This window comes from Pseudochaenichthys georgianus, chromosome 3 (genome assembly GCF_902827115.2).
Source record: "Pseudochaenichthys georgianus chromosome 3, fPseGeo1.2, whole genome shotgun sequence".
Lineage (NCBI taxonomy): Eukaryota > Metazoa > Chordata > Actinopteri > Perciformes > Channichthyidae > Pseudochaenichthys > Pseudochaenichthys georgianus.
Window position 1 is genome coordinate 11,158,705 of NC_047505.1, and position 27,581 is coordinate 11,186,285.

At 39.7% G+C, this 27,581-nt stretch overlaps 1 pseudogene; it reads left to right on the plus strand.

Annotated features, from left to right (window-relative positions):
- The window catches only part of LOC139433542 (ribonuclease inhibitor-like), a 34,227-nt pseudogene that overhangs the window by 3,948 nt on the left and 2,698 nt on the right, over nt 1–27,581 (plus strand).

Below are 27,581 nucleotides of genomic sequence, written 5' to 3' on the forward strand. Positions count from 1 at the left end.
CGCTGTGCGTTGAGGTGAGCCCAACCAGATCCAACTGGTAACGCTCCACCTCCCGCACAAGCTCCGGCTTCTTCCCCCCCATGTCAGGGTGCGTGGAAAAGGTGGAAAAGGTAGGACCCAAATGCAGACTACAAAAAACGGAAAAAGGTCTTGAAACAAAAAGCGAGCTTTATTTAAAAGCTGGTAAACAAAACATGGCATAACTTGACAGAAAACAACTACACAAAAACTACACAAAAACTGACCGTGAGAAACATGGAGGAAGACCAGAAAGACAACCAAGAAGTGTGACGTGAAGGGAGGACAAACAAACAATGAACCGATAGGGGAACACAGGAAGAGACAAGGCTAAATACAGGGAGGGGTAATCACGAGACGAGAAACAGCCGGGCCGGGGAGGCAGAAACACAAGGGCAAGAGGTGAACACAATCAGACAACTAGACACACCAGGGAAACTGGACACAGACACAGGTGGGAACAGAACAGCAAAATAACACCCAAAACAAGACAGACTAAACTAAAAACGTGACATGACATTAGGATTGTGATTGTAGTAGAGGTAGTATTTTAGTTTCAGTGCCAGGAGTAAGTGTATATATAAAGAGGGCATTATGTATCTACTGACGCCAGGACATGTTAGAACAAATATCGCTCGGATGGTGCACTGAATTTGACTTTTAACCAATTTATTGTTATTTAGATGCAGCCATCTTGGAAGATGGTCGTAATTTTGGAAATTAAAGTGGCTAGCGTGCTTTTGTAAATAAATGACTCCAAAGGGATGGACATGGACATTTTGGTGCTTGTGTTCACTTGTGAAAGATTGTTACAGCTGTCTGCAGCAGTGTGCGAACTATACCACGGTCTCCAGGGGAGCCGGGATTTTTTTTTTGCGGGGGGGGGGTGGGTAAATGCTGATCCGTGCATCAATAGCAACAGCACAGACATAGGCCTATTATAAAGAGAAAACCTGTTGCACACGGGGTGGTGCCACAGGTCTACATTTACATGAAACGTCCCGATGGATCATGTTCATGTCAACAGATTTCCCGAGCATGTATGGGCTACGCAAACTTCAATCAACTTGATAATAAATAATCCACGGACCATCAATGTAACGTTTGACTGTTTAATTAAATCAACTTAAAATGACTCAAAAACAGGCTACATTGTTTCACATGGGCTATAGCCTATTATGGCTGTAGCCTACACAGAGCCGAACACACGCGATAAGAGCAGCCAGCGGCACCAACCATGAACAATACTAATATTAATAATACAGCTATAGCACAACACAACCCTCTCACTGCCTGGAGAGACGCGACGCCACACACACTACACAACGGCTCGTCTTCTTGTGTCTCTTCAGCCCCCAAGTTAACGTTAGCTGTCAAGTTAGCACTAGCACTGACCTTAGCTCCCTCCTCTCTCGGTTCTGTTGTAGCAGCAGTCACAACGTACGATGTGCTACCACCAGCTACATTCGGTTGGTCGTCTTTTTAAAGAAATTGCGTGTGTGTGTTGTTTTTTTCTTTTCGACATGTCAGCAGCAGCAACAATGCCTGGTAAACATGCAGTGCTAACTAAACGAGCTTGTGACTGAGTGGGTAGTGGGTGGAGCTGCGGGCAGCGTGCACGGTGCAAGCAGGCGACACTTTTTTCATGAATCATAAACTCTAAATATAATTTTATTTCACTTATTTTACACCTTTGAAAAAAAAAACATGCCCAAAATGGAATTTATTTGGTCATCATATCAGTATTTTAGAGAGCTCCCCCCAAATGTCACAAACCATGTTCCCAGGGGAGTCTATAGCTCCCCCTGCTCCCCTCCAGTTCGCACCCTGGTCTGCAGTACTATATACCATGCTGCAGGAAACCCTTGAACTACAATTTAAACCTGATCAGCTCTGGATATATTGGATTATAAATGGATTTTCTTTCTTCTTCTTTTATTCGTTTTCCAGGTTGAGTTCTTGCAGTTTGTCAGGGGTCAGCTGTACTTCTCTGGCCTCAGCTCTGAAGTCCAACCCCTCTAATCTCAGAGAGCTGGACCTGAGAGGAAACAAGCTGCAGGACACGGCAGTAAAGCTGCTCTGTGATTTTCTACAGAATCCACACTGTAAAATGGAGACTCTGAGGTCAGACAACTTTTCTTTTTTACTTCTGCGCTGTGATTTTTATGAGTTGTGGTGAAACCTGATATTATAGAGTTTCACATCTGTTCATGCTTAAAATGCTTACATTTATGTTGTACCTCTGTGTTTGAGTCTATTGAGTGCACCAGATTTAAAACCTAATTTTAAACTTTAGTAAAAGGATTACACTGGATAATTCACTCCAATATCACATATCATTAGAATTTGCATTTCCCCACATTTATATGTTGCTTATGCTGAACAAACATTTTAAAATGTAGATCTTTTTATTTTATGACTCAACATTTTCTCCAATCAATATTCTAGGTGTATTGTAGGTAGGCCTGTCGCGATAAGCAATTAATTAACTTATAGTACGATAAATAAAAATGAACTCGATAACTTTTCTGACGCCGATAAATTGCCGTTTATATGGCGCTAATTTCCTGCCATAACTCCACAAACAAACTAAACAGGTTTTACAAATGCCTCATGATTCACTCACAAACACAATGTGGTTTGCAAATACAAAACACCATCTACAAACTAATGCATTTAGTTTTGCAAAGAAAAAACGTATCTATCAAACAAACACACAACATTTTTCTAATAAATCATGTTTCAGAGACAAATTCAGCACAGGTTTTACAAGTACACAACTTTTTTTTACAAGTACAAAACATTTTCTTCTCATATTACTGCCAAGAGTCACGTGAGTGAGTCACGTGACTTTTGGCAGTAATATTCCGCCGTGGTTGTGCTCTAACCATAGGTTAGGTCGGATAATCCAAAAATCAGCTCCTAATGTCTATCCCTATCGTCTATTCCTTGCCCTCTGATGAAACGTCACGGGGTTAAGGGATAGACGATAGGAGAATTCAAAAGGATTTAGGAGAAGAGACTGCGGTACTTTAGATAATCCAAATTAGTGTTGTCACGATACCAACATTTTGGTTTCGATACCGATACCAAGTCAAGAATTGCGATTCCGATTCTTTTTCGATACTTTACTTAAAAAAAGGGAAACAGTCTTAAATGTAATTATTGTGCTTTATTTCACACCAGAACCATAACACAAACTTTTAAACAATGAGAACAATAAATTAAATAAATGACGAGAATTCGTATTAAATAAAATTAATACATTTCTTACAGACAGGCCTCGTGGTGTCCGTAGGCTTGCCCTCACTGTCAGAGATATAGCTAAAATACTTCCAAATTTCGCTTCGGGCGTCTTTTTTGTCAACAAGCCGCGGCGCAGCGGCAGTTGCACTCCCACCTGCAGCGGCAGTTGCACTCCCACTTGCAGCGGCAGTTGCACTCCCACTTGCAGCCATGCTTCTCGTCAGGCTTGTTGGAGACGAGCTGCGGCTCGTCTCGAAAGTAGACGAGAATAGCCGATCGCAGCCGGGGGAGGTCTCAAAAAGCTCGCCTGAAGTCGGACAGCTCGGAGTCGGCTTCTTCTTCTTCTTCTTCTTCTTCTTCTTCTTCTTCTTCTCTCGGTTTTTTGGCGGATTGCAAACAACTTTAAGGTGCATACCACCACCTCCGGAGTCGGCTTGACTCGGTTTGCATTTATAAAGAATGCAGAATGTGTTTCATCGTTAATGTCAGATATGTACTAAGTAAATACATTTGTTCCTGCTCAATATTACATTCAACTTTATTGTTATTGCACATATTACAGGTACTGAGACAACGAAATGCAGTTTAGCTTCTAACCAGGAGTGCAAAAAGCAGTAATGAAAGTAAGTGAAAAGTAATGTACACAATCTACAGAATACAATATAGAATGAATTGAATGATGAACAAACAGTGAGGGGTATGAATACACTAGATATACACAGCAGCCTGTGAGCAGTATTAACAGTGTGTATGAATATGCTAAGATATATAAAGTATGAAAACGGTAAGCAGTGCAAGTATAGTATAAAATATATAGATATTAATTTCGTGATGATAAACATTGTGGAACAATGATGAAAAATGTGAATGGAAGTGGCGACGTAAAACTAACACAAATCAGCAACAAACTTTTGCCGAGCCAATTGGAGAGTTTCATCAGCAGCACGGGGTAAAAACCACCAATGAGCGCTCAGCTCGAGATACCAGCGAGTCGTTTCTCATCAAGCATTTCACTTCCGCAGCCCGTGGAGAGGAACTGCGCCGCCTCGCCGCGCCTCGCTCTCAAGGCTGCGGGCGTCTTTGTCCCGCGAGATGTCAACGTCTCATGTAGGCGAGCCTCCAGAGCAAGTCGGACAAAATGACTAACCATCATGCAACGCACAACGCTGGCAAGACGTTGATCGCAATTGCGAAGGTCTCGCTTGTCTCAAATAAGCCTGTTTTCTCACATGCTCTGGCAGCTAGCACGTGCACGAGAGAGGGGAGGCACTTACGGCCCGTCCACACTACAGCGTCGACAGCGTCGACAACTCCAATCTGCCCATTCACTTTGAATGGGGTGACGTCACGTTGCCTCGCTTTTTCGCCAAACTGAATTGTGGGTAGCAGAGCGGTCCGTCTCCGGCGTCAGAAGTTGAGACGCCGGAGACGGACCGCTCTGCTACCCAGAGTAGCCAGCGCTGGCTCTGCTACCCAGAGTAGCCAGCGCCAGCCAATCAAATCCCGTTTCGGAAAATCTGACAGCTCAAGCCGTAGCCAATCAAACCGTGTCTAAGCTGGGAGAGATATCCCGCCGTTCATTTCTATATTTCAAAAAAAGTTGGAGGAGAAACTAATTATCGCTGTAGCAAATCACCCGGTTTTGTATGACCAGACCCTCTTCACCTACCGGGATACAAACCGGAGGAACCAGGCATGGAGGGAGGTAGCAGAGACAGTGGGTGAAACTGGTAGGTTTTCGCCTGTTTGGGGAGTTTATATATATATTGCTCCCATACAATCCCCGGGGGTTTTTGCTTTGTATGTCGGGGGCGGGAGATTCATGTGATTGGTTGTTGGTCGCATTGCTTGAATAAAATCCCCAAGCTCCAGACAGGCCCAGCTCCAAGCTTTTTTTGAAGCTGTAGTGTGGACGCTCCGTTCAACCCTGTCTCCTAAAAATTACGTTCCCACAGAACTAAACTGCATTCTCAATTACGTTTAGCGAGAAACGTATTTTCTCCCACGTTACGTTTGTTATGAACGTATCTCAAATACGTTTATTTTCTACATATCTTCAAACATATTTTCTCCCACGTTACGTTTCTTATGAACGTATCTTAAATACGTTTATTTTCTACGTATCTTTGCCATTTATTGTCTTGTTTGTAATGATGATAATAGTCATTTATAAATATCATTTTAGAGCACACATTTGAAATCGAGAATCGGGCTCGATATGGTTAAATTAAAATCAGTAGGCGAGGCTGTAATTTCGCCAGCTGTTACTCTCATGAGCGAGGCAGAACATAATAGTTTGATCATACCAAAAAGCTGATGCGTCGTTCATTGCACCTCAAACATTAAAACAAATCCAGAGTTACGTGTTTCTGTACTTCCTCTAAGAAGAAAGGACAGTAAAAGAAGATCTCTGTGGCTTCAGACTTGATCGCCGTTCAAATGACAGCGTTGGTTTCCCCAAAAGTGGGCGGGGCTGTAAAGTGAAGTAGATTTTACTCTCATCTATTATTCAAAACCATTCTATTTATTCTAACGTAAATTACATGCCGGTGTTTTGTCTTTTTATTTATTTGTTTTTATTTTAAATCGTATAATGTCAGACTTTTTTTCCGTCTGTGAGGAAAAGAAATGGGGCTCAGAGCCTCAAAATACTGAAATCTGTATTTTTTTAAATCTTTTCCTTCTAATTTGTTATTCTTTTCTAAATACTCAACAATAACACACAATTATCCTTGTTTTTATTTATTCATTTAATTCTATAATCTTGGGCTTTTTAGCCGTAAATAAAGTCACCGGAAACAGACGGGACATTTTGAGAGATACACACCACAAACCCACTAAACTGATTACCCAAGATCCTAAGCTTGAAGCTTGTTGATTGGATGTTTTAGCCGCAATGCACGCTGGGATATGGTGTTAATAAGATATGATATCCGACAACGAAAAATAAAATAATACCTAATTCAGAGTGTGCTTGCTTTTCTCTTTGGAAGTCATCACATAAAGGCATTGTAATACACGGTTCGGCTGCATTAAATATTACAGATCTGCCGTAGTTTTTTATTTATAGAGCCATGATGAGAGAGACAAACAGGAGAACTGCTGCCAAAACTGAATACTTGACGTGGATCATAAATATATCAACAATTAAACAACATCTTCAATTTCTTTTCACAAAATACGTCTCCTTGCAGTATCAATAGTAATTCGGCTGACTTTTATATTTGATCCAATTGGTATATAGGTTATATTTACACCATAACGGTGCACAGCTGATAGAAAAGGACTTGTAGTTTTTAAAGATATTACTGATTTTCTTTGAATATCAGAATGTAAATACTGAGTTGAGAGAATAGTCAGGAGATTTGGGTGATGGGAGACACATCTATGGAATCACAATTTCAATAGCTTACCATTAAATGACGTATAGCCTATGCCTTTCTGTCTGTGATGTTTTACAAATCAGATATTAATGTGTAGAAGTAAAACAAGAGAAATAGTAAAACCACACATCTTCAGATGTTATACATAAGTGTCTACACTAATAATACAAAGTTATTATTAATATGCTGTGTGCACCTTGTGTGCACGGCCTAGTGGTTAAAGCATGTTATTGAATTATTTTTGTTGAATAATCTTATTTGATTAAAACAATATTAAGAGTACATACTTTCATAGGGGGAAAGTAGAAGGTCAATGATAGAAATATAGAATATAAAAAGTCAAGAAGATACTAAGTGATCTCTACAATAAAACAGTTTAGTGCCGGATGTACACAGATATTAATAGGAGGATGTGCAAAACAGAAAAACGAATTAACCTTTATTAAAACATTAAAGAGGTTAAGGTCTTCTTTTAAACAAGAAAAAAGCTTAGGGGGTATCTATCTACAGATAAATATTAAGCCTGACAAAGTACTTAACGTCTAAAATATTGCTTTCCTGCAATGTTAACTATGTTGAAGCACTTATTTTAACTGATATTATACACATTAATTATACTCTTATGTATGTAGATAGTATAAGAAATGTGCAGAATATGACAGTTTAATGGTGGAGGTATACAGTACACACATATTGATAGATGTCTTGTAATGCGCTGTTGAGGAACCTGCGACCCAAGTTGTGTATAAGATCAATACACCTTAGAAAATCTTGAAATCTTGAAAGGGATGTGCAAAATAGCCATTATATAGTTTTTAATTAACTATTAGTAGAGAATAACGAGTAATGAATATACTTTATAAAGATCTGCAGATAAATGTTTAGTCTTCTCAAGCACCAACTATCAAATATCTCTCCTGATTGTTGCCACTTGACAATCACCTACCCTGAATTTTACTCAGGTGTAACTAAAGTCTGCTTTAAGGGTTGTTTATATTCCACATCATTAATCAGAATCTGCAAAGTAACTAAACTAAATGTAGTGAAGTAAAAATACCAGGTTAACCTCTGAATTGTAGTGGAGTAGAATTACAAAGTAACAATGAGCTGTCGTGTGGGTATATATAGTGCTGCCCATTATGGATACAAGCGATTTTCACCCATTTAGTAATTACATGTTTTAAATGTGTGCACACCAATGTGTTTCCTATCGCCTAAACCTCCAGGGCTGTACACAGTTTAATACTGTCAACTTCTACATTTGGGAAACACGTCTTTTAAAACTACAATTCCCAGTAGAGACGTGCCATAGAGAACATGTTGCGAAACACAATAGCCAGCATGTGTAGTTCTGGTGGGGCGTTCGAGTCCAGTTTTGAATAGTCTGCCGTGGTTTCGTTCCATTTCAAAGAGCTTGACGCTCGGCGTAACCTTGGCGCAACATCACGGGGTTTGTCAACGGGACTGTAGTCCCAAACGATAGCTGGGGATTATGGGTAGTGTAGTGTCTTCGGCCATCCTAAATCTCGAAATGTCCCGTCTGTTTCTGGTGACTTTATTTACGGCTAAAAAGCCCAAGATTATAGAATTAAACGAATAAATAAAAACAAGGATAATTGTGTGTTATTTAGAAAAGAATAACAAATTAGAAGGAAGAGATTTTAAAAAAATACAGATTTCAGTATTTTGAATCTCAAAACCCCATTTCTTTTCCTCAAAGACGACAAAAAAAGTCCGACATTATACGATTTAAAATAAAAACAAATAAATAAAAAGATAAAACACTGGCATGTAATTTACGTTAGAATAAATAGAATGGTTTTGAATAATAGATGAGAGTAAAATCTACTTCACTTTACAGCCCCGCCCACTTTTGGGGAAACCAACGCTGTCATTTGAACGGCGATCAAGCCTGAAGCCACAGAGATCTTCTTTTACTGTCCTTTCTTCTTAGAGGAAGTACAGAAACGCGTAACTCTGGATTTGTTTTAATGTTTGAGGTGCAATAAACGACACAGCAGCTTCTTGGCATGATCAAACTATTATGTTCTGCCTCACTCATGAGAGTAACAGCTGGCAAAATTACAGCCTCGCCTACTGATTTTAATTTAACCATATATCGAGCCCGATTCTCGATTTCAAATGTGTGCTCTAAAATGATATTTATAAATAACTATTATCATTATTACAAACAAGACAATAAATGGCAAAGATATGTAGAAAATAAACGTATTTAAGATACGTTCATAACTAACGTAACGTGGAAGAGAATATGCTTCTAGAAGATATGTAGAAAATAAACGTATTTGAAATACGTTCATAACAAACGTAACGTGGGAGAAAATACATTTCTAGCTAAATGTAATTGAGAATGCAGTTTAGTTCTGTGGGAACGTAATTTTTAGGAGACAGGGTTGCCACAAACCCACTAAACTGATTACCCAAGATCCTAAGCTTGAAGCTTGTTGATTGGATGTTTTAGTCGCAATGCACGCTGGGATATGGTGTTAATAAGATATGATATCCGACAACGAAAAATAAAATAATACCTAATTCAGAGTGTGCTTGCTTTTCTCTTTGGAAGTCATCACATAAAGGCATTGTAATACACGGTTCAGCTGCATTAAATATTACAGATCTGCCGTAGTTTTTTATTTATAGAGCCATGATGAGAGAGACAAACAGGAGAACTGCTGCCAAAACTGAATACTTGACGTGGATCATAAATATATCAACAATTAAACAACATCTTCAATTTCTTATCACAAAATACGTCTCCTTGCAGTATCAATAGTAATTCGGCTGACTTTTATATTTGATCCAATTGGTATATAGGTTATATTTACACCATAACGGTGCACAGCTGATAGAAAAGGACTTGTAGTTTTTAAAGATATTACTGATTTTCTTTGAATATCAGAATGTAAATACTGAGTTGAGAGAATAGTCAGGGGATTTGGGTGATGGGAGACACATCTATGGAATCACAATTTCAATAGCTTACCATTAAATGACGTATAGCCTATGCCTTTCTGTCTGTGATGTTTTACAAATCAGATATTAATGTGTAGAAGTAAAACAAGAGAAATAGTATAGCAATATCCTGTAAAATTATGTAAAAACATGAATAAAACCACACATCTTCAGATGTTATACATAAGTGTCTACACTAATAATACAAAGTTATTATTAATATGCTGTGTGTACCTTGTGTGCACGGCCTAGTGGTTAAAGCATGTTATTGAATTATTTTTGTTGAATAATCTTATTTGATTAAAACAATATTAAGAGTACATACTTTCATAGGGGGAAAGTAGAAGGTCAATGATAGAAATATAGAATATAAAAAGTCAAGAAGATACTAAGTGATCTCTACAATAAAACAGTTTAGTGCCGGATGTACACAGATATTAATAGGAGGATGTGCAAAACAGAAAAACGAATTAACCTTTATTAACACATTAAAGAGGTTAAGGTCTTCTTTTAAACAAGAAAAAAGCTTAGGGGGTATCTATCTACAGATAAATATTAAGCCTGACAAAGTACTTAACGTCTAAAATATTGCTTTCCTGCAATGTTAACTATGTTGAAGCACTTATTTTAACTGATATTATACACATTAATTATACTCTTATGTATGTAGATAGTATAAGAAATGTGCAGAATATGACAGTTTAATGGTGGAGGTATACAGTACACACATATTGATAGATGTCTTGTAATGCGCTGTTGAGGAACCTGCGACCCAAGTTGTGTATAAGATCAATACACCTTAGAAAATCTTGAAATCTTGAAAGGGATGTGCAAAATAGCCATTATATAGTTTTTAATTAACTATTAGTAGAGAATAACGAGCAATGAATATACTTTATAAAGATCTGCAGATAAATGTTTAGTCTTCTCAAGCACCAACTATCAAATATCTCTCCTGATTGTTGGCACTTGACAATCACCTTCCCTGAATGTTACTCAGGTGTAACTAAAGTCTGCTTTAAGGGTTGTTTATATTCCACATCATTAATCAGAATCTGCAAAGTAACTAAACTAAATGTAGTGAAGTAAAAATACCAGGTTAACCTCTGAATTGTAGTGGAGTAGAATTACAAAGTAACAATGAGCTATCGTGTGGGTATATATAGTGCTGCCCATTATGGATACACGCGATTTTCACCCATTTAGTAATTACATGTTTTAAATGTGTACACACCAATGTGTTTCCTATCGCCTAAACCTCCAGGGCTGTACACAGTTTAATACTGTCAACTTCTAAATTTGGGAAACACGTCTTTTAAAACTACAATTCCCAGTAGAGACGTGCCATAGAGAACATGTTGCGAAACACAATAGCCAGCATGTGTAGTTCTGGGGGGGCGTTCGAGTCCAGTTTTGAATAGTCTGCCGTGGTTTCGTTCCATTTCAAAGAGCTTGACGCTCGGCGTAACCTTGGCGCAACATCACGGGGTTTGTCAACGGGACTGTAGTCCCAAACGATAGCTGGGGATTATGGGTAGTGTAGTGTCTTCGGCCATCCTAAATCTCGAAATGTCCCATCTGTTTCTGGTGACTTTATTTACGGCTAAAAAGCCCAAGATTATAGAATTAAACGAATAAATAAAAACAAGGATAATTGTGTGTTATTTAGAAAAGAATAACAAATTAGAAGGAAGAGATTTTAAAAAATACAGATTTCAGTATTTTGAATCTCAAAACCCCATTTCTTTTCCTCAAAGACGACAAAAAAGTCCGACATTATACGATTTAAAATAAAAACAAATAAATAAAAAGATAAAACACTGGCATGTAATTTACGTTAGAATAAATAGAATGGTTTTGAATAATAGATGAGAGTAAAATCTACTTCACTTTACAGCCCCGCCCACTTTTGGGGAAACCAACGCTGTCATTTGAACGGCGATCAAGCCTGAAGCCACAGAGCTCTTCTGTTACTGTCCTTTCTTCTTAGAGGAAGTACAGAAACACGTAACTCTGGATTTGTTTTAATGTTTGAGGTGCAATAACGACACAGCAGCTTCTTGGCATGATCAAACTATTATGTTCTGCCTCGCTCATGAGAGTAACAGCTGGCGAAATTACAGCCTCGCCTACTGATTTTAATTTAACCATATATCGAGCCCGATTCTCGATTTCAAAGGTGTGCTCTAAAATGATATTTATAAATAACTATTATCATTATTACAAACAAGACAATAAATGGCAAAGATATGTAGAAAATAAACGTATTTAAGATACGTTCATAACTAACGTAACGTGGAAGAAAATATGCTTCTAGAAGATATGTAGAAAATAAACGTATTTGAAATACGTTCATAACAAACGTAACGTGGGAGAAAATACGTTTCTAGCTAAACGTAATTGAGAATGCAGTTTAGTTCTGTGGGAACGTAATTTTTAGGAGACAGGGTTGCTCCGTTAGTGCGTGCTTGAGAGGGGAGGGACTGCAGGCACGGCTGCAGTTTTCTATACAGCGGACGACAACATGGATGTTTAATAAGAACGAGGGACTCATCTAGAGACTCTGCACCGTGCTCTGATGCTGTTGCTTTGCTTTATGAACGTGGACAACAGAGAAACATATTCTTCAGGACCAAAGTTGGAATTGAAATAAAAAAGGAAAGTGAAACTTATGCTCGTCACCCTCTCCCTCCAGTCCACATTAATACAAATTATCCCAATACGTATGATTGTATGAACTATGAAAATATCTTAAAATCAATACAAATATATTTATTATAAACGTTAGTCCTTAACATCTATCACTGTTTATATCATCATTCAAACATCTTTTAAAAGTTGAAAAAACTCCACACAGCTCAGTGAAGACTGTGAAATGTTGACTTAATTTCAGTAAAAACTAACGTTCAAATGTCTCTTTTTGATCATAATACTGATGAACGTTCAAAACAAAGAACTGTGGCAACTTACCTATACGTTTTAAAATGCTTAATAAGCACCGTAACTTTCATGATATCATTTATCGGTCATAATCGGTTGTTTCCGTGAACGGCCTACTGTTGTGTGACGGCAAATGCTGCGGCTGCAAGGCATTGTGGGGCAGCATTTTCTCCTCTCCTTTCGGAGAGGAGAAATGCATAATGCATAATGATGACAGGAGGCAGGAGGCACAGCAGCAACACATCTGTCCATCAGACAGAGGTCTGATGGACAGATGTGTTCATGACCACTTATATATTTACTTTGATTCATTCACAATGCGGTATAATGAGACAATAACAGGCTACAGATGCGGACACACACACACACACACACACACACACACACACACACACACACACACACACACACACACACACACACACACACACATACAGTGGGGCATTTAGTCAGCCACCAATTGTGCAAGTTCTACCACTTAAAAAGATGAGAGAGGCCTGTAATTTTCATCCTAGGTACACTTCAACTATGAGAGACAGAATGGGGGGAAATAATCCAGGAAATCACATTGTAGGATTTTTAATGAATTAATTGGTAAATTCCTCGGTAAAATAAGTATTTGGTCACCTACAAACAAACAAGATTTCTGGCTCTCACAGACCTGTAACTTCTTCTTTAAGAGCCTCCTCTGTCCTCCACTTGTTAACTGTATTAATGGCACTTGTTTGAACTCGTTATCAGTATAAAAGACACCTGTCCACAACCTCAAACAGTCACACTCCAAACTCCACTATGGCCAAGACCAAAGAGCTGTCAAAGGACACCAGAAACAAAATGGTAGACCTGCACCTGGCTGGGAAGACTGAATATGCAATAGGTAAGCAGCTTGGTGTGAAGAAATCAACTGTGGGAGAAATTATTAGAAAATGGAAGACATACAAGACCACTGATAATCTCCCTCGATCTGGGGCTCCACGCAAGATCTCACCCCGTGGGGTCAAAATGATCACAAGAACGGTGAGCAAAAATCCCAGAACCACACGGGGGGACCTAGTCAATGACGTGCAGAGAGCTGGGACCAAAGTAACAAAGGCTACCATCAGTAACACACTACGCCGCCAGGGACTCAAATCCTGCAGTGCCAGACGTGTCCCCCCTGCTTAAGCCAGTACATGTCCAGGCCCGTCTGAAGTTTGCTAGAGAGCATTTAGATGATCCAGACGAGGATTGGGAGAATGTCATATGGTCAGATGAAACCAAAATAGAACTTTTTGGTAAAAACTGTTGGGGGATGGGGGTTCTTACAACCCAACTCCTCACCGCGTGTTGTTTTGACGAGTCCTGCTTGAAATCATAACAGGGAGGGAATTAGAAGACACCAGGATACCAGTTAAACAATAATCCGTTTGAATTAAACAAAGTAATAATGCAATACGATATAATATAATACATTACTATACAATTCAAAGAATCATATAAGCAACGTGTGGAGTACTCCCGCCCTTATTCACGCGCTGCGGACATCCTTTCGTCTTGTCAGCGCATGGAGAGAGACCCAACAACAAGATACACATTTCCCTAATACTAAGAAGGGGTGGCGTTTCATTTGGGAGATACCAAAACGCTATCTCACAGGGAATCAGCGCATGGCCGCTATGAAAGCCACAGGTGTTGGGAAGGCCTGCAGGATGCACCTCATTAAAATCAGGGGAAATGTCCCTCCCAATTTGCAAAGCCTATCGATGGTTTAACCCAGAAAAACATTCTCAGGGATAATCTTTTCACTCAAAACAGAAATCACCATTAATTCTGCATCTTCCTTCTTCACAAATAGCTTAAAACACTCTTTTGATAAACAGGTAAAAAGTCAAACAAAAAGACTATTGCGCTAATCTACTTTTAAGAAAAAGGGAACATTGTTTCAGGAATCTATAAAAAACCTCTCTATATGGTAGAGGAAAAATGTACTTTTTGTTCTTTCAACTATTAACACACAGGAATGTATAAACCCACACATATACTATTCAAGATATGTAGACTTCCCTGAAACATGAAAATGCTCGAGATCTTAGCAGAAGATATTCTATTCCCCCACCAAGCACCCTGTCCTGCATACCTTCACCTCCCCCACATGGCAATAAAACCCAGTTTACTCTTAACAGCCCTTTGTCTATCGCCATTTTAGGCCTTACATTTATGAAAGGATAAAACAGAGAAATCACTATAAAACACAAACACAGGTATTGTTTGAACAGTATTCACTTCACTGCTACTATTGATAATTACCAGAGAAACTCAAAGGGACCTCTTTTAATATCTGGAAATTGCAACAAGACTTTCTGCCATTTCAAATGTAACACACTTCTTCGGTACTATATCTCACATCAATTTCCACAATTCCCTCTTTTGCACTCTTAAAAAAGAGTGCAACTTACACAAGGCACTTAAAACATAACTATTGTCACTCCTCTCCACTGTGTTCATCTCTCAACATTATATTTAGAGCCCTTTAAACATTTGGAAACAGCCCTTCATAGCAATTTCTTATGGCAGAATGAGAGGGAGACCAAAAAATGTCAAAAAACTGCGTCCTTGTCTGCTGAGTCTCTATACTCGTCCTCTCCCTGACACAGGCCAACAGTGTCAGGAGAGGGAGAAGCAGCTTTTCCCTCAATGGTGGAACTGATTAGTCTGACACATAATGAGCGGATGCACGGCACACAACAATACCCACATGATAGTCTTTGTCCATGGATATAACTCGAATGGTTTCATCAGACCCCTCTGAGGGCAGGATGGGCTGGTTACACGCAGCACATTTAGGCGCCAGGACCCTGTGGTAGTCTTTCAGACAGTAGATTTTATTCTCAGTGTCCACAGTGAAGGGCACTCCGTCCAGGCTCTCGTTGCAGATGACGCAGCGGAAACAACCGGGGTGGTACGACTTCCCCAGGGCCTGCAGGCCTGCATGTCCATGATCAGATGTCCACATGCGTTGCACTTGTCTGCAGACTGCTGGAACCCAGAGTACAGAAAGTCCTCTTCACAGAAAACCCTTCCTGCGTCATAGTAGAACGCCTTCCCTCTCAGCCTTCGACTACCGGCGCTGCAGGTGAAGCAGCCGTCATGGTAGAGGCTGCCCATAGCTTGGCAGGCCTGGCTGGCTCCATACACCGTCTTGTTGCACTTAACCCACACTCCTGTTTCAGCGGAGAGTGGAGTCCCCTGTGCCGTCCTGGCTTGCCGTGTCTTTGTCCCCCCGATCCGCTGACGGCGGCTTCTGGGCTGCCTGCTAGAGAGATGTCTTCCTTCTCCTCCGGCTCGCTGATGGCGGCTTCCGAGTCGATGCTGAATAGATTTCCTCCCGATCTTCCTTCTCCGGTCCGATGATGATGCCTCCCGACTGCTGGATGGATGTCCTCCCGATCCTCCTTCCCCGGTCCGATGATGATGCCTCCTGGGACGACTGCTGGATGGATGTCCTCGAGGTCCTTCTCCTCCAGTCCGCTAATGACAGCATCCGAGTCGACCTCCATGACGAGAGCCAGATCCGTCCTGATGTCGTCTAGGGTCCTCGCAGGTGTTTTCCCGACCGCACACTGGCTCCAGTGGTACCAGTTGTCCCCCTTTCCTTGTAGGCGGACGGCATGGGATGTCCTCTGGGTCACTCGGTAGGGGCCGGAAAACCTGGGGTTGAGCCACTTTGTCCTGATGACAGTCTGCCTCCTGCGTCTCGGGTCCCCCTTTTGGCATCAACAACCTGTGTGGAGAAATCTGATACAAATCCCTCAAGCCTACGCTAATTGTGCAGCTTCAGAATCTTAATACTTGGACTGTGCCAACTAAATAAGAACCCCAACATCTTTAGGTAAACTAAATAACATATTTCAATAGCTCTGAATTTCTGACAAGCATCTGTGGTTTATTTTTAAATGAAATCCTTGAGATCCCATTAAAAATCTAAATATGATTTGAACTGCTAATGTTTCTGGTAAAGAAACACACTAATGTTATGGATTCAAAAACAACCAAAATCACAATACTAACAAAGTGAATGGCTTCCTGGTGATACTGCTTCTACCCGTCAGTGCTTAGATATTATCCCGCTGGAAAAATGAATACAGAATTCCAACAAACTGTCCTCAAATGTCTTTCTATTATAAATGTAGATGAAATGTATATCCCCATAATGACCTAAACAATAAAGTCTATGGCTTTTACTTCTTTACCAGACTAGTTACATGATGTTGTTTAAATTACATTGTGTCTCATTACATTACTATGTTTTAGCTTTAACTGTAAATATGTTCTTTCTACATTTCAAACCTCAGTTACTTTAATACCTGTTGAAACATTAGTTTACACATTACTCACAGGTCAGCTTCTTCAGTATTCCATTCTGGACTTACATCTCTCTGGTAGCCCCTTGGCCACAGATTCTTTATCTGTGTTACCTGCTATAACTCAATCAATATTAGAGACATGTCAACATTCATCAACAGTATGTTATCCCCAAATATGGAGCAGGTCAATTCTAAAACTGTCAATCAATGGTCAGATTGAACAATGGAGTTGGGGCTCCAAAAAAATGTACATTGTGAAGTTTACACTCCCCCTTTTTTACACATTAACTCATGTGTAAATAAAATCCTGTATGGGAAGAAAACCTTCAGGTCATAATGGATTATAAGACAATACCAAACATTTTTCCCAAATGTACATCCATCATTTCCACAGTAAACACTTCAGTGAAATGAAGTGTTTCTCTCCCTCTTTCAGTCCTAAAAGAAACAGAATCCTCAAATGTCATAGTTTGAGTTTCACATTCTGCAATGTGCCACCTCCTGTGGGAGTGAAATATCATCAAGCAGATTAGAAACGGTTTCCCCTTTTGTGCAATGTTAGGAAACCTCTCATTTCACACATTATTATCACACAAAAATAATGTGTTAGTCCAAAAACATGCTTGATTAGTCATTGTTTTAAATCATGCAGTTGCACTGATCAGATGCAGACATACACTCACTCACACTGTCAGGTTGTAAAGTCAAGTTTGGTCAGGTACACCTCAGAGTCAGTCATTGACAGTGCCTTCCCAAGTTACCCTGTCGGTCAGGGTCAAAGGTCAGTTGGTCTCAGTCTGTGTGGCCATGTGTCGTGCTCTGCAGAGATTCCGATCTTCCAGCACAGGCCAGCATCCTCCATCTATAAAAATCTGTATATATGGAGCGCCATCATTTATTAATTCACAATTACAACTATAATGTTCAAGATATCTCTAACTTTTCATTGGAACAGCGGTTTCCCAAATTCCCTGAAAAGTGTTAGCCAACAAATTTCACTTCCTTATTGTACTACTACTGCAGTTCATTTACACCTAATCAATATCAACACGTCTAATAGATGTAATTCAGAAACTTGTGCACACAATTATTATCTTGAGTCAAACCTCTACTACGACCTGTGTAGCTCTTCATCTCTCACTATACCCATTAGAGATGTTAAGATTCACCGATTCGCATCGGTGCACCGGCATAAACGTTCACGATGCGAGTGCACCGGTTGAAAGAGTGCACATCGGCTACAGTTTGGGTTGAACTCGCGATGCATCGATTGCGTAGCGTCTTTGCATCGGTAAAAAACCGATTCAAAATCCCCTCATCTTGTCAACGCTCAGCAGAGACGATCTTTGATATTTGCTTCGCCACTACGGAGGCCGAGAGTCTCAGTTATCAACACACACGGAAGTTGAGGAGAAAGAGAAACACAGCGCACCGAAAGATACCTACAAATCAAACGTTTGGCAATACTTCGGATTGTTCAAGAAAGACGGTGTAATAGTCCTTTATGCTATATAGTTGACCGCAGGTCATGGAGAGTAATAAGGTATCCGTAGACCTTTGTATGAGGTATCTTTATTACTTAACAGGTAACAGCCATGATACATAGATCCGTCCAGAAGCGGGCTTGCATACACACAGTATCACTCCGCAGCCGCACGCCATCAGTAACGTCCTGATGGTATATGTGCGCGGCACTATATACTACAGACGGTCAACTTGAAAAATCGCTCGCAAATTGTTAACGATGCCGAGCCGCTTTAAAGTACACACATAGTACGAGGAACTTAGCGACGCACATAAAGAGGCGACATGGGGTCTGCGGCTGAAAAGAGAAACCTGAAAGTTAGACATTATGAGTTAAATCACTCAGTGAGGTGTTCTGTCAGAGAGAATGGTGTTTAATTTACAGCAGCCTGTGACGGCCAATAACAGTTTAAATGTCTTCCTCACTGTAAGCAGTTATGAAATACCTGTTTGTGAAAGGTTATTTGTATTCTTTATTGTTCCTATAGAACCCACTGCTTTCTGCTCACTGGTGAGTCAGCCTATGGATGAGTGTTAAGCACATCAGGCTGGCAGCTGTATGGGCATTGCACTATGCTAGCTGTTATTTGCACATTGTTAATCATGAGCAATGCATCCTTACATTGTTTAACTGTGAGGTGTTATACAATTGTACTGTAGCCTACTCTGGAGAGCTTTTAAAGGAAAAAAAATAAACGGCATGATGGGATGTGCAGTACCAAATATGTAAAGCACTTTTTTGTTAATGTATGATTTGCTGCATATAAGGAATAAAACAAAAATCCTCTGTCGTACCATATTGAAGTATCATTATTTTTGCATCGAGTTGAATCGCATCGTATCGCACCGAATCGCATAATGTTGAATCAAATCGTATCGAACTGTATCGCCACAGGGGTGAATCGTATCGTATCGCATCGCCTGGTGTTTCAAATGTATCGTTAATGTATCGTATCCTGGCAACGTATCGAGATGCGCATCGCATCGGCCTCAGTGATGGAGATGCACATCCCTAATACCCATGTATCTTCAATTCTGGTATACCTAAAAAAACAATGTTAACGTCTTTAACCGTGCGTGGAACTCTGGGTGTCCGAACATGTAACAATCACTCCTTCCTCTATCAAGGACCTAAAAACAGAAGTAATTTCATCAATGGTTTGTAGCTGAACTTAGGAATTATCCCTCATGGTAGGTATGTTTTTACTTTTTAACATCTCTAAATGTCAGTTAATTACTAACTAAATGAATGTACATTAGGAGGTGGTGCCGCTAGTCCTCTAAACTCATAATCTGGTGCTGTGCGCTTCCTGTGAAGCTGCAAGTAAGATTTTAAAAAACCACTGCAGGGTGGGTCGAGCGACCCCTCCTCCCTATTGGTCGTCAATAATATGCACCCTTACAATGGGTGATTGAAGGCCCCACATTATTTCCCATTTCAGCATCAGCCCTCTTTACTCTAAAATTACTTTTTAAATAGGAATATGTAGAAATGGAACAAATATTCAATCTTCAGAAAAGTCTAGTGAACAGCCAACATATTTTAAAATGTCAGATGTATAAAAATAAGCCTAAATACTCCCTTACCATCAAAGTCCAAATCTAGACACAAGGTGAACAGTTTTGGTAATGGACAATTTAATCTAAAAACAAAACAAAATTGGACTTGTGTCCTTGTTATTTGTTCTTCAAAATACATTAGCAAATACCCTGCGAAGTATTCGCAACATAACTAACCCTCCCCAGGATATTAACTCCATTCATCCCTTTACTCATAGTTAGTTTATATGTCTACATTATTATGTGTGACCTAATAATCAGATGTCTTGTTTGCCAAACAAGGATATTAAACTGTAATCTTTTCAGTATTCCAGACCATCGTTTAAACAATCAGCCTCCCTTCTCAAACACCAATGTTATTGTTGTACACCACCCTCTGGAAAACTCTTGTACAGTTATGCTGTCAAATCATCGCATAATTTCTTCAGAGTCTGAACCGTCTGAGACCAGCCTGTCTCAAGATCTTGTCACAATGTGAACAGTCAGTGATGCGTTGTCCTCTGCAGCTGTAGTCAATAGGATCAATGAAACTCTTGCACTGGGATATCCTGAGGGGGAAGGCACCTCTGGATCAATGTGCTACAGTCAGCAGACACACGTTGTCCTCTGCACAGCAGGAATCCCCAAAAACTGCTGTTCCTCTTCCCACCACTGTTGCCTTGGCAACGAGGTACACGCAAAATGTCAAACCCTCCTCAGAGATGCGTTCTTTGCACAGTTCTTCTGTTTCTGTAGTGAGCAACTCCTCACCAACACACTGATTCAGAGTACAACCCAAAGGTGGCGCACAGCTTTCCAGTGCCGCTGTAATCACAATAAATCAGCAACTGGAGATAAACTCAATTTAAATCTCTCCCCCAAAGGGTTACAAAATAAAACGGCTGAGTGTCTATATGGTCAGGAATGCTGAAACATGTGAATGTTAAAACAAATCAATGGCAGTAGTCTACCCAGATTCTTTACTCCATTAAAAGTAGTAAAACCACATTGTAAAATCTCTTTTGTCTAGTTGAAGTCCTGCTTACGTCATCTTTAAAATCTTCTTTAATTTGAATCCAAAAAAGGTCTTCCTTCTCCACCATGATCCTATCTCTACATCAAAGTCCATACAAACTGATGATTTATCTTTAGAAACCATGAGGAATGACAGTTCTCATAAAACACTATTCTTCCTTACTTCAGTTCTAAACCAAATGAGCCAGACAGGAAACCCCCTTTAACCACTTGCTTATTCTATTCTTTTTGAAATTGTTTATCTAAGTTGTGTTACAAGCAGGTTAGATCTGTAACAAAATACAAAACTAACTGTATTTAGCGCTATAATTGAAAAACAAGTAATCTGATCATGTTTAATGAATATCTATTTTTGAACACTTATTATTGGTGGAAAGGTTTCCTCACAAAATGTAATCTCCATTACTAAAGCTCAAACCTAAAGAAATCATCACGGAACAGTTTTCTGTCCTTATCACTTAATTGTCTCAATACAAACTAAAAAGCGTTGTGAAAACTCCCACTCTTGAGAACATCTCAACACTTTATTCCATCTGAGCACGAGTGTTTGACAGACACGCCCTATTAATCCAAAACGGTATTTAATGGTATCAATTGTGAACTTCCTTAATATGAATTGTAAATGCAACATATGTTCTCTTTAGAACACAGATAGGACAGTAGCTGCTGAAACTGGTTAATAGCAGTTTTCTGTCAACCTAGTTAAGCATGTTGTTGTTATATCTAGTAAATATATTTTTATTTCATGTTTACTCACAAAACAATATGACATTATTTAGAAACAAGTTTTACTCTCTCTGAACTCTTCAAAACATCTACTTGTCTTTCTCTTTCCTCCCTGTGCCCTGCAGCTGCCGGCTCAAGTTTCCCATCATCAATCACCTGTGTGTTTGTGCAACACCTCTGTCATGCGTAACCATTTAACAGATTCATTCTGACTGACAACCTTATAACAACCTCCCGTTTACTTTCTACTCTTTCTTCATAAACTTACAAACACAATTAATGTCTACTAATGATATTACAAAAACACTAGGTGGAATAATCCACTATTATGTTCAATTTGAATCAAACTTTAACCTGCTTCATATACTCAGCAAAAGCTATTATTACTTTCCCTCCACGTTACTGTATGCAATAAATGCCTCTGAAATATAAGTAAACTTCTCAGTAAATGACAAATACCACGAAATTCACAATGCAATGTTTCTTATTTATTTAAATATCTACGACACATTGATCTATTAATCTTCAATGTTATTCCCTCCTTTTTCAGAGGAAAGCTGTGAAGTGGGGGCTTTCTCGAACCCACGCCTCCAGCCTGCCTCCAGCCTGACTTCGCATGTCTTTATCTGACTTCTCTCCCTTATCTTATTAGTAATTATTCACGGAAAATTATTCCCCGTACAGTCTATCGAGCTTTTTTGGTGCGATGTTTATTTCAACAGACCTTAGAATGCGCTTCGACACGGCTTCTCAGCTATGTGACATCCTCATGGAGCCGAAACCCAGGTCAACAGAATCCTTTATCGTCACGTTTAGCTTCTTAGATTAATAACCCCACAGAACAAGAGAACGAGATTCCGTTCGTTTCAAAATGACTTTTTGAAATTTGCGTATCTCCTTTTGGATTTATTACATATAATACACTCCAGCTTCCTATGAGGCTGAAGGAGTATTATTCAGTTTCGTCCTGGGTGGATATCATTTCTTATGAAACCCACTGGACTTCCCCGACTGAAATTGCCGACTTGATTTCTCTAAAACCAACGGGGCCTTGCACCTTCGTCTTACATTTCTCGTCGCTTCATGTGTAGCATATCCCCGAGGTTCCTAACCGTTGCTTTATCAATATCAGTAGTCCATCGTTATCTACCTATTCTAATATATGCATTGCATCATTTTATAACATTTATAGTCCGTCGTTACCTATCTATGCTAATATATGCATTGCATTATTTTATAAGATTAGTAGTCCGTCGTTACCTACCTATGCTAATATATGCATTGCATTATTTTATAATAAAGTCTATGACACTGAGAAATATTCCTGACAACTCTAAAAAATTTGAATATATCCAAATCACAGATTTTGAGTGTAACTGGTATCCGTGCTTACCTGTATTTTTGTATAGAGCTCTGTTTTTAGTTGTCAGAAAGTATTTCGAGGTGCCCCCCTGGACAGCTTCGTCCGCTGGCTCCTGATGTGACTCCCTTTGAACTCCCACTCGCTAACGTCGGGTCACCACTTGTTGGGGGATGGGGGTTCTTACAACCCAACTCCTCACCGCGTGTTGTTTTGACGAGTCCTGCTTGAAATCATAACAGGGAGGGAATTAGAAGACACCAGGATACCAGTTAAACAATAATCCGTTTTAATTAAACAAAGTAATAATGCAATACGATATAATATAATACATTACTATACAATTCAAAGAATCATATAAGCAACGTGTGGAGTACTCCCGCCCTTATTCACGCGCTGCGGACATCCTTTCGTCTTGTCAGCGCATGGAGAGAGACCCAACAACAAGATACACATTTCCCTAATACTAAGAAGGGGTGGCGTTTCATTTGGGAGATACCAAAACGCTATCTCACAGGGAATCAGCGCATGGCCGCTATGAAAGCCACAGGTGTTGGGAAGGCCTGCAGGATGCACCTCATTAAAATCAGGGGAAATGTCCCTCCCAATTTGCAAAGCCTATCGATGGTTTAACCCAGAAAAACATTCTCAGGGATAATCTTTTCACTCAAAACAGAAATCACCATTAATTCTGCATCTTCCTTCTTCACAAATAGCTTAAAACACTCTTTTGATAAACAGGTAAAACGTCAAACAAAAAGACTAATGCGCTAATCTACTTTTAAGAAAAAGGGAACATTGTTTCAGGAATCTATAAAAAACCTCTCTATATGGTAGAGGAAAAATGTACTTTTTGTTCCTTCAACTATTAACACACAGGAATGTATAAACCCACACATATACTATTCAAGATATGTAGACTTCCCTGAAACATGAAAATGCTCGAGATCTTAGCAGAAGATATTCTATTCCCCCACCAAGCACCCTATCCTGCATACCTTCACCTCCCCCACATGGCAATAAAACCCAGTTTACTCTTAACAGCCCTTTGTCTATCGCCATTTTAGTCCTCACATTTATGAAAGGATAAAACAGAGAAATCACTATAAAACACAAACACAGGTATTGTTTGAACAGTATTCACTTCACTGCTACTATTGATAATTACCAGAGAAACTCAAAGGGACCTCTTTTAATATCTGGAAATTGCAACAAGACTTTCTGCCATTTCAAATGTAACACACTTCTTCGGTACTATATCTCACATCAATTTCCACAAAACTCAACTAGACGTGTTTGGAGGAGAAAGAATGCTGAGTTGCATCCAAAGAACACCATCCCTACTGTGAAACATGGGGGTGGAAACATCATGCTTTGGGGCTGTTTTTCTGCAAAGGGACCAGGACGACTGATCCGTGTAAAGGAAATAATGAATGGGGCCATGTATCGTGAGATTTTGAGTGACAACCTCCTTCCATCAGCAAGGGCATTGAAGATGAAACGTGGCTGGGTCTTTCAGCATGACAATGATCCCAAACACACCGCCCGGGCAACGAAGGAGTGGCTTCGTAAGAAGCATTTCAAGGTCCTGGAGTGGCCAAGCCAGTCTCCAGATCTCAACCCCATAGAAAATCTTTGGAGGGAGTTGAAAGTCCGTGTTGCCCAGCGACAGCCCCAAAACATCACTGCTCTAGAGGAGATCTGCATGGAGGAATGGGCCAAAATACCAGCAACAGTGTGTGAAAACCTTGTGAAGACTTACAGAGAACGTTTGACCTCTGTCATTGCCAACAAAGGGTATATAACAAAGTATTGAGATTAACTTTTGTTATTGACCAAATTCATTCATTAAAAATCCTACAATGTGATTTACTGTTTTCTTTCCCCCCATTCTGTCTCTCATAGTTGAAGTGTACCTAGGATGAAGATTACAGGCCTCTCTCATCTTTTTAAGTGGGAGAACTTGCACAATTGGTGGCTGACTAAATACTTTTTTGCCCCACTGTATATAGGATATATTTATATAAATATATACAATTTCAGAATCAAACAGAGCACTCTCATAATAACGTAACACTATCAGAGACTGTTCTCTCTGTAAACATTGCGTTGCGATGAGAGCAGTTAATAAAATAATATCCAGGGGATGCATGCAGAGCTGTCATTGGCTGAGATAAGTCCGGACGTGCGTCACGTCTCTTTGAAACATCTCTGTTTCCGGAAATGCATCCGCGGAGGAGCCGTGGAGGACCCATCAGTGTCTCCTCGGTTATAGCTCCTCCAGAGAGCCTCCTCGACGCTCGATCCTCAGTCCTCGCAGTGCATTTAGAGAAATGAGATGTCCTTCAACATGGCGCGCTGAAATTCATTTCCGGGTCACTACCGGAGGACTGAGGAGTCGAGGAGGGGGATTTGATTAAATGAGAAAGGGCCTATGGCTCTAACACACTCACACATGCTCCACGGCAGCAGGGAGCGCTACTGAGTCCATTGGGAAGGCGGGAGGTTGAGCAGAGCATGGAACAGCCCTTGCCAGTCTGATGACAGCGGTGTTTCGATCCAGCGATCTCGGTCAGTGTTATAGTGATAATATTATAAGGTGAATTTAGCGATCACAACGAAAACAGCCAAGACACATATTGAGCCCAGAAAAGTAATTAGTTAGTAGTTATTAGTGCTGTAAATATAATAAGCCTATGGGTAAAATGGACAACATTGTAACTAAGGAGATTTAAACTATACAGCGATTCTGCACTGCGGTCACTCAGCCATCTCTCGAGTTTGTCTTTTCAAATCAGCTGCTCTTCATTTTCTTTCCTGCTATATTCAATGAGTGATACAAATATTTGTTACCACAACTTCTGAATAAAACTGACACTGTTGGACTCGGTACTATAGTTGACCGCTACCAGAAATAAAAGGAAGTACTTTTACTGTGTACTTTGTGAGTAATCCTCTGTCAGATTCCCCTCCTTAGTACATAATGCAAGTTTTCTGCTATCTTTGATGAATGATAAACATACAATGTTACCATTAGTTCTTAATGAAATGTATACTGTTTGACTTTGTATTAGTTAGCCTACTACTAACAATACATTGAAGTACTTTTACTGTGTATTTTTGAGAAATACTTTGTCAAAGTCCCCTGCTGAGAACAACATCAAGCCACTTCTGCTCAGTTTGATGAGGGAATTCTTTTTTGTTGCCATTAGTTCTTCGTGAGATTGATCCTGTTGGACTCAGTACTAGTGAAACCCCCACAAGTACTATGAAGTACTTACTGTGTACTTTTCCAGTAATCCTCTATCAATGTCCCCTCCCAACTACAAGAATGCATGTTTTTCTTTTAATAAGCGTTAAAAAAACATTTCTTCCTGAGACTGATATTGTTGGACAGAGTGTTTTAAGAGGATATGGTGGACATGGTAGACTTTATATACATATACCATCTTTAATAACTAATATATACCGGGCTGCTAAATCCTAAGAACTGCTACAGGATTTGATTTGTAGATTTGTTTTTGATCTTTATTTTTGAAAATTAAATAACTTTTTTATCTTTTTTTTAGCATATTGTTTATTATATTATAACTTAGTACTTTTTAACGCATGTAAGATATGCAACACTAAGCTGTCTGTGGCTCTTTCCTGCTGTAACGCTGCAAATGTCCCCTCTGTGGGACAAATAAAGGTATTCTGATTCTGATGATATCAGCACTACTTCCAGTCAGTACTCCGGCAGCAGCATTTTCCACCTCGGAAAGTCTTTAGAGTCTGGCCTGGATAGCTGGTCACAAATATCCTTCAGCACACTGACACACTCTGTCACATGGTTGCCCTCTTATGATGCTGCTGTCTTCTAATATATAATTATTTCTCTGCCGCTAGTTCGTTCCTCACAGATTGGGGTTAAGTATATATTTGAGAGAGAGAGCTCTGTTTTCCAGCCTGAGTCTATTTAATATATTGTTTTGGTTGTGTGATTTAATACATTTTTATAATTGAATGTATTTGTTTTATTTATTATATATCATTTATATATTTGAATATTATTTCATTTGCAATGTTGAATGTTGAATAAAAAGTTCTGTTTGAAAGGATGTACTTGAATTATTATTATATATTATCATTATGTTAGTGGTCTAAAATGGTCTCACAACGGTGCCGACGAGTGGGTTCATCTCCAACAAATGAATCCTTTGACATGTGTTAGATGTAGAAGAAGCCAGGCTGATGTTGGATAGGAACTAATCATGTCATGTTCTTACGTGAGGCCCATTGTCATATAAATGATATCTGTTCTCTCTTCAGACTGGGTGGCTGCAGCTTGTTGGAGAGCAGCTGTGTTTCTCTGGCCTCAGCTCTGAAGTCCAACCCCTCCCACCTGAGAAAGTTGGACCTGAGGGACAACAAGCTGCAGGATTCAGCAGTGAAGCTGCTCTGTGATCTTTTGGAGAGTCCTGACTGTAGCCTGGAGACTCTGAGGTCAGTAAA